Raw genomic sequence first — 8680 nt, 5'->3', positions numbered from 1 at the left:
AACAACAAACCATATAAATAAATAAATGAATAAATAAATAAAAAAGAGACAAATTTTCTTTTCTTTTATATCACTTAAAATGTAAAAAAAAAACACTTTCGGAAAGAAATGTTTTCAATTACAATGATTTGCAACAACTGTTCAGTTTGTTTGGATCTTAAAATTAAATATTAAACAGTAGCTTGTTAAAATTCTAGTCATGATTTAATAATTTTGATGATTTTTTTATTATGAAATTATTTTTTCCTCAAGAAGCCTGCCACTTCTCCTCTAATGCCCCTTAAAACAAGAAAAGAAGACAGAAGGAGAATAACAGAGAGCTTTATTGATGTCATTTATTTTAAATTTTGGAAAACCTGCCAATGGATTGGAAAAATAACCTGGCTTTGCTTTTAATCATGCAGAAAGAGAACAGATACCAAAACGTTGTGATTCAAACACAGCTAAGATACTGATTAGCAGTGTTACTTGCCATGGTGACAAACTGAGCCATCACTCTTCACTCCAGATATGACACAAAGACATGGCTTGGTTTTCCCACAGATGAGCAAAAAATATGTTGCTTCGCTTGCTAGCAGCAAGACATTATTACTACCCAGCACAGTCCTGAGATAGAGTGTGTCTATACCTGTTTGACCACACACACACACACACACACACACACACACACACACACACACACACACAGACAGACAGACAGACAGACAGACAGACAGAGCAATATCTAAAGTAGGCCATGATAAGAATTGCAGCTTGTGGCTTAGTTTTTCAGCCAAAACCCATTCCCTATCCTTGCCAGGCTGAACAGATCAGTGTTTAAATATTGATGATTAACCAATGTGCAGGATAATAATAAATCTGAACAAAAACTGAAGTTATTGTTCGCTGATACGTTTTATGCCACTTTATTACGTGTATTAAGTCTGTTCTGCTTTTGGGGAAATATGCACTGAATTTAATGTAACCTTACATTACAAGAGTATTTGTAGCATAAGGGAAGAAATCTGGAAAATATGGCGTGAAGAAAAAAAAGAAAAACCCTTGACAGCAAGGCTTTGGACAAAAATAAGAAACGGTAGTTATTTTTTAAATGTTATTATCCTGTAAATGAATCACACAATAGACATCTTTACAGTCGTTGTCGCAGCATGCTCTATCTTATTCTTTTTTATTTTCACCATTTATTTTATTTCTCTTTTATTATCTTTATTTTTATATCTCTAATCCATATGAACATTTGTCTAGTGTTTATCTAGCCATGGCACAAACGAACACTGCATTGTTTTACTCGAACTAAAATTCAGTAGTAAAAATAGCTTTATATATATACACTACACACACATATACAGTACACACACACACACACACACACTTCTATTTAAATACCACTTAATCTCCATACTAAAGTTTTCATATTTGTACAGCTAGGTTTTCTTATATTCTTTATATTTTGTCTTACCTTCTATAGAAATATTTTTCTTTTCTTAGCTAAATTTCTTTTCTATTTTAGTTCTTTTTATTCATATTTATTTCCTATTAATAATCTTTTATTTTTAAAGTCACGGGCAGTAATTTAGGTATTTCACTGCATATAGGACTGTGTATGTGACAAATAAAATTTGAATTTGATATTTATATTAGATTATATATAAATAAATCTATAAACATTATATATAAAATATAGATAGATAGATAGATAGATAGATAGATAGATAGATAGATGATCTACATAAAACCTCAAAGATATGATTGCTCCTATATAATCAATTGATTGAGCATGTATAGATAATCCATAATGGTTCTGGCATCTTGAAGGGTATCAGTCAAAACTGAAGTAGAATGTTCCCTCTGATGATATCCTCTAGGTGGCACCAATATACAGTGTGCGTCAAGATCACACCACTGTTCCAAGATTGCTCCATACCGCCTTCTAATTCATCCATGTTGGCGTTTAATGACATGAAATCTGTAGCCAGGGGCTGGCAGATAGAAGTTCAGAGCCGGTTGATGTCGAATCGGGTGGGTGATTCGGTTTGGAAAGAAGTCCAATAGTTCTGGCTTCTTTACTAGAAACTAGAAATCTGGCAACCCTGACTGCTTCCCATTTGATCCTTCATGTAAAAAGCTGCTCAGCATGAAAATGACACCCTGAGCTTCTGCAATGCTGTTGAGTACAGAGGAAATTAATCATTCTTTAAGAAAGACTAATTTGATTTTTTCAGAAGCATGCTGTGTGCATTTCAAGGGATTGGCTCTGTATCAGGTGGAGGAAAATGAACCATTATGATATATGTAGTGGGTTCTGCAAATATATGATATAGCATAGTATAGCATACAGATTGTTGCCTGTTTGGACGCTTTCCCATTTTATTAGTGAGTTATTTAATTAAATTGTGCTGACTGTGATATGATTTAACTATTGATTTAAACGTTGCTTGGATATAATGTACTGTAGTTAGAATGATATCATTTATATTCTCATTTAAAGGTTACATTTGGTTGTAAATTTGACTGAATTTATGCTTAAGATTTTAAGTTCTGGTCCACTAATTTGATAAAGAAAAAGAGCTTGTATGCCCTATGGGGAACGGCTTGCTCGCTGGTTATGGTGCTGATCAGAAGGTCCCCATTTCGAGCCTCAGCACCGCCGAATCTGGCAGTGTTGGGCCCTCGAGCAAGGTCATTAATCTTCAACTGCTCAGATACAATCGGGGTCGAGCTGGCACCCAGAGCCTGTAAGAAACTGCCACTAAGATGATGGATATCTCTCCAGGGAGGGGAGTATTTGTCGCCTGATGTGCCTGTTGGCACATGGACAGACCCTTACTCTATATATAACTATATACATATACAATATGTACATATACAGTGTATATATTTTTTACATATATAATATACTACAGTAGAAAATTTCCTATTTTGAAACCATTATATTACAGTAGTGTTAGTGGCATCATAAATACAATTGGCAAACAATACTTTCCAGGAATATAATTTTTGGCACAAAATATGGAAGCTCGTCACTTGATGATGAAAAGAGTGAAGAGATGGCAATTTTACAGCAAGCACCATTAAAAAGAATGCCTCAAATCAATAAGATCTAGCTCTAGTCAGCTAGCCGATGTAAAGTGAGTGTGGCTTCTCTGGGAAAAACAAAAAATACACCGAATATTTAGTTGAATTGTCAGAAATGTCACTTATCACTTGTTTTGATTAGTTCTATAAACAAGATATTATTCTACAAAAGCAATATCTTGGAAGAGTGCAGTTGTATTGAATATTGGCACGGTTGTGATTCGCCACAGGAGCGAGCCCACAGGGGGAAATTTACTGCTAAAATATATTAAATGATTATATAAACAACTCGGAGGCACAGTGGTTTAGTGGTTAGCTCTGTCGCCTTGCTTCTCCTGGGTTGAGGGTTCGATTCCTGTGTCAGGTCTGTGTGCATGGAGTTTGCATGTTCTCTCTGTGCTTGCCGGGTTTTTGTCCGGGTTCCTCCCACAGTCCAAAGACATGCAGATTAGGCTAACTGGCATTCCCAAATTGCCCATAGTGTGTGTACAGTATGTGTGTACCCTGGGATGGATTAGCACCCTGTTCATGGTGTACCCTGGGTCTCCTGGGATAGGCTCCAGGTCACTCACTACCCTAAATACAGAATAAAGTAGTGTAGACGATAAGCGAGTAAGTGAGTAAACAACTCTAAAAATAAAAAAATAGCCATATCATATGACTTATGCTAACTGCATACACTAAGCCTACATATTTACACTCCCTTTCTCTGATTTTCAGCTCTCGGTTTATTTAAAAATGCTGCATAAGCACTACAGTTTTCTTTTTCAAAATACACTTTTTAAAAATATTGAAAAGAATTTTCATCCACTGGACTTGAAGCAGTTTCAGCCTTCTCACCGTACGACTATACAAATTACCGGTGCACTAAATAACTCAGTCAACTCAATAAACCCTGTAACAATTATAAAAAAAATGTTAAGTGTTTAACATTGTTTGTAAATGTTTATCCACTCCACAGCATTAGGGATATGACAGTGTGTACTGTATAGATTAATGTACTGGCCGCTGGCAATTCTGGCAACCCTGCAATATTTACTGAAACAGTCAATGATTCTCCCACATGCAATTTTTTTTTATTCCACTACAAGCTTTATTGAGTTATAAATAATGCAGCATATTTAGTCTTCAAGCCAGTGAGATGCAGACATCTCCTCCTCTCATGTGCCAAAAGCCTTGAAGGCTTTAGATATTTTAGCTTGAGATGTTTGGTGAAGAAAACAGCATCTTCCATAGTAAGAAAATGTCTCTGCTATTGATTGTCTAAAATGATCATTTTCTACTCGCCATCTCGATTCCTTAAGGGCTTCCACTAACTTCGTGATTGGGTTCGGTATTGAGAGGGTCCTGTCAAGTCTTAATTAGGTGTCAGTTATTTGACTGTCTGTTCAGTGTGAATGAAAGATTCTGACTTCAATGTCAGTGTTCCTGCTCATGTGTCTGTTAAAATAATAAGAAAATATAAGAAAATTAAAAATAAAAAATATAATATAATATAATATAATATAATATAATATAATAAAATATAATAAAATATAATATTAACCGTTAATTCTAATTTTGGGTAAGATTAAAAAAAAAAAATTCTCTCTCTGCTTCTGATTTCAAACACCCATTACATTGTTGAGGTTTGTCTCAAAGCAAAGAAAAATAACGCATTCACGCATTGTAATCCCGCTTTAAATACTACACACCATTGTCCTTAGGTAATGCAACAGCATGCAGAAATGTGGTGTAGTAGACATACAGATATTTGCTGTACATTTTAGCATTATGTAAAAAAAATATCCTGTAATAAAAATCAAATATACTGTAATCAAAATAATCAGAGAGGCTGCATGACAAATTCTAATCTCAGTCTTCCCAGAAAAAAATGATGTGTTTTGTTTTGAATTGCAATGGCAATTTTATACTTGGTCTCAGTACAATAGAAATATATAATTATAAAGAAAATAAATGTGGACATATTACAGAATATATCTTGTGAAATTTATATGTGTGGTAAAATGTTAAATCATATACAGCTCTGGTAAAATTGAGAGACTGCAATTTACTCAACAACAACAACAACAACAACAAAAACTTTTGGATCAGGAGGAAGATGGAGGGTGACAAACCATCAAGCAAAGCTGAGCTATTTGCTCATATAGAGTGGTATAAAGTTACCCACAGCAGTGTGACGATCTGGTGAAGAGCATGCCGTAACGCATGCAAATCAGGGTTATTATGTATTTCACTAAATACTGATTTCTTGATGTTATTTAGCCAAAGCATTAATACAATTTGTTTACAAAATTGTATGCATTTTGTTTTATTGAGTTATTAAAGCTCTGCATGATCTTAGGTTATTATGATGTGTTGTGATTTTGTCATTTCCATATATACACTTCTAAATAACAATACTTATATTTTGAATTTAGGAGAAATTTATTTAAAAATGTCAACAGTTCATCTCACCAGTACATGCACATGTAAGAAAAAAAAAAAAAACCAGAGAAACTGATTACTACATTTGAAATGTAAAGATTTACTTTTTTTATTTTCCCTTATGCAATAATACATGTACGATTTGTTTTTAATAAAATTGTATTATAAATATGGACTTTATTACCAATTTGTAGTTATGTTTCACCCACCCTGTGTATATATATATATATATATATATATATATATATATATATATATATATATATATATATATATATATCACACACACACACACACACACACATACACCTAGTAATAGACTTTAAAGAACAAAAATAAATGTTATTAAACTAAAAGTATGATGTAAAAAAAAACCTTACGCATCTACTTGCAATATAAAACTATTAAACTGCTAAACAGGAGCATTCTTTCTAACATATACTGTACACTTTTATAATAGAAAAAGTCTATTAATCTTACACCCAAAGTGTAAAAACTAAAAAGTGCGTCAATTTAGTCACAAGAAGTATTACAATAATACACTTAGTGAATTAGTGCAAGGACTTAGTGCTTAGTTACAACATAAAATATACTTGGGAAATAACCTTAAAAGTTTGGTTAATAAAATAAACTGAGGGTATATTTTTGTGAATGAAAGGTTCCACTGACTGCATTGATTGCTGATTGTGATTTAGTGGCGTTGGATCCACATTTAGTATACAGCAAATGCATTTTGAAACACACATACACACACACACACACACACACACACACACAGATTTTGAAGGCCATTTTACCGGTGATTCAGTTGTAAATCAATTAACATTAAACAAAGATAATCTGATGCATACATGTTGTCAATAAAGTCCGCAGCACAAGTAATTAAAAACAATTGAGGGAAAATAACTGTTGGATCTAACATGGGAATAAATGAAGAAATTAATGATTTTTGAGAAGACTTTGCTAGCCTTGAGATTTAACAGCGTGCGTTTTTTTTCTTTTAAACATATGGAGGTAAAAACTGGCGTGCTATCCTTGCACAGATTGAAATATTCTATTACTTTATACTCGTTAAAAAAATTACGACCGTATGTCTATGTGATGTGCAAAATGAGGTCTGATCTCTGCTCTCACACCAAGCGTCTTTTTTTATCCCACAGAAAATTTAATTAAGATCCACAGAACTACGGATGTCCTCTCTCATGAAGATCTAATGATCCAGATCTAATGAACTAAATCCAATAAGTTTAAACTTGCCTCAATTACTGCAATGATCCAGTGTGCAAATGGCTTTTGGTTCTGTTGCTCGGGATTGATGAAGTGTCCTCTTTATGCTGATTTGAGACCAGTGTCCTACTCCCTGATTTCATTCATTCAACAGTACTACATTGGGAGGTAGCTCTCGGAAGGACACACAGCTTTCAGATGGCAATCGCTGATGCTTGTGCCACACACACACACACACACACACACACAACCCTACCTCCCTGTGTGTTCTAGCCATACAATCAGATTGCCTGGCATGGTTTTACTCCATGTATGCCTTGCACATCAGCCTCTCCTATGTCCAAACCTGTTCCCCAGGGACAACACTGCTTATTATATTTCAACAGGTCTTCTCGTGTTTGCATTCATTTTTTTTTTCTGCATTATTTTTTTTATGCTTCCCAGGAAGCTATCCAATCCTGCCAATGCAGCGCTGTTTACAAAGAGCCAATCGATTACATCCTAGTTAAAGGCAAGGTCCTATTTGAATGGCAGTGTTATTTCCCCTATGAAAATGAGATGAGGATTCGACTATAGATGTCGTCATGGATGTTTGTTACCACTCCAGAACGGAAGACTAATAAAAACAAATCTGTCAGCTTATTGCCCTAATGATATTGAATTTGAACGGCAGGCTATTTCAGTGTTACAATTTACTTTTGCCTGTGCAAATACATTTTACCGGTTTGACATCTCACGCACATAATTGTTTGTTGTTGATAAAATATTTTGCCAATTGTCTAGGACTGAAAGTGGAATTGAACAAGTATTTTATCTGTTCCGTTGTATCAATATTTTCCTCTACGTTTTTCCGCTGCCAGATTTGTCAGTAATTTGTCGTCTATTAATCCGGTGCTGAAAGTAATGATCTACGTATATTGTATTAAACACTTTTAATTCATTCCTTTTTCTTTAATTCATCTGCTGACTCCTTTTTTTCTGATTTCCTGTAATGCCCACACAACATTCCCAGTGCTGCCACTTTCATGAATAATGCACAATTCTCTTTGACCTCTTAGTCCTCCATATTACACTCTCTTGTTGCTTATTACCCTGTGTGTATGATGGAGGCCAATGCTTTAGATTATTTCTAAAAAGAAATAACCAGTGTATCCAGGACCTGCCCGACTCAGCCTTGTTTTGCATGATGGATGTGTATCTGACTTTTGACCGCGCTTTGCTCTGACGATTTTTGATCCTTGGCATTGTTCGGTGTGCCCGTGTTGGATCTCTGGCAAAGATTACATGGATTTTTTTTCCCCTGGTTGTTTCACATTTCCCATCAAACTATGATTTTGTGTTTTACTCTGAGCTCAGGAGCATTACAGGTTTTTGCAGCTGTGACAATAACGATCAAAAAATCTATAGCAGTTGAGAAAGAAATCTTTATGCCCATAATTGTTCATCATATACTGTAGATCTTTATTCATTTGATATTTCCCTTAGATATCTTCTATCATTTTGAAAAATGTCAATAATCTGTGCACTTATCTGGTTTGTTTGATATGATGGGTGTTGAAGTTAAACCAGGACTTGTGAGGAAATTTCTAAGGAATGAAGGTGAACCTGATGGACATTTACACATTTACACAATGTCCATCAGGTAAACCTGATGATCATTTATTCAAGCAAAGTACTATGATGGGACGCTCAGCCGCAGCGGAATATTCGCATGGTGCAAATGTTTTAAAGAATGCAGTACCTCCTTGAACGACCCCGGATGATGTGGTTCAGAGCCCACTGCTGTTGTTCCCGTGAATATTAAGGGAGTGGAACGGCTGATCCTTGAAAATCAACGGACTGGATTAATTGTTACCAACTTGTTGAAGAGACGGATGTGTCTGTGGGACACTGATCATGATGTCTGCTGTCATTATGCTTTTTGAAAACTCAAACTTAAATTTAGAGGCGT

This window comes from Clarias gariepinus, chromosome 14, assembly GCF_024256425.1.
Source record: "Clarias gariepinus isolate MV-2021 ecotype Netherlands chromosome 14, CGAR_prim_01v2, whole genome shotgun sequence".
Classification (NCBI taxonomy): domain Eukaryota; kingdom Metazoa; phylum Chordata; class Actinopteri; order Siluriformes; family Clariidae; genus Clarias; species Clarias gariepinus.
Note: the sequence above shows the minus strand (reverse complement) of the source record.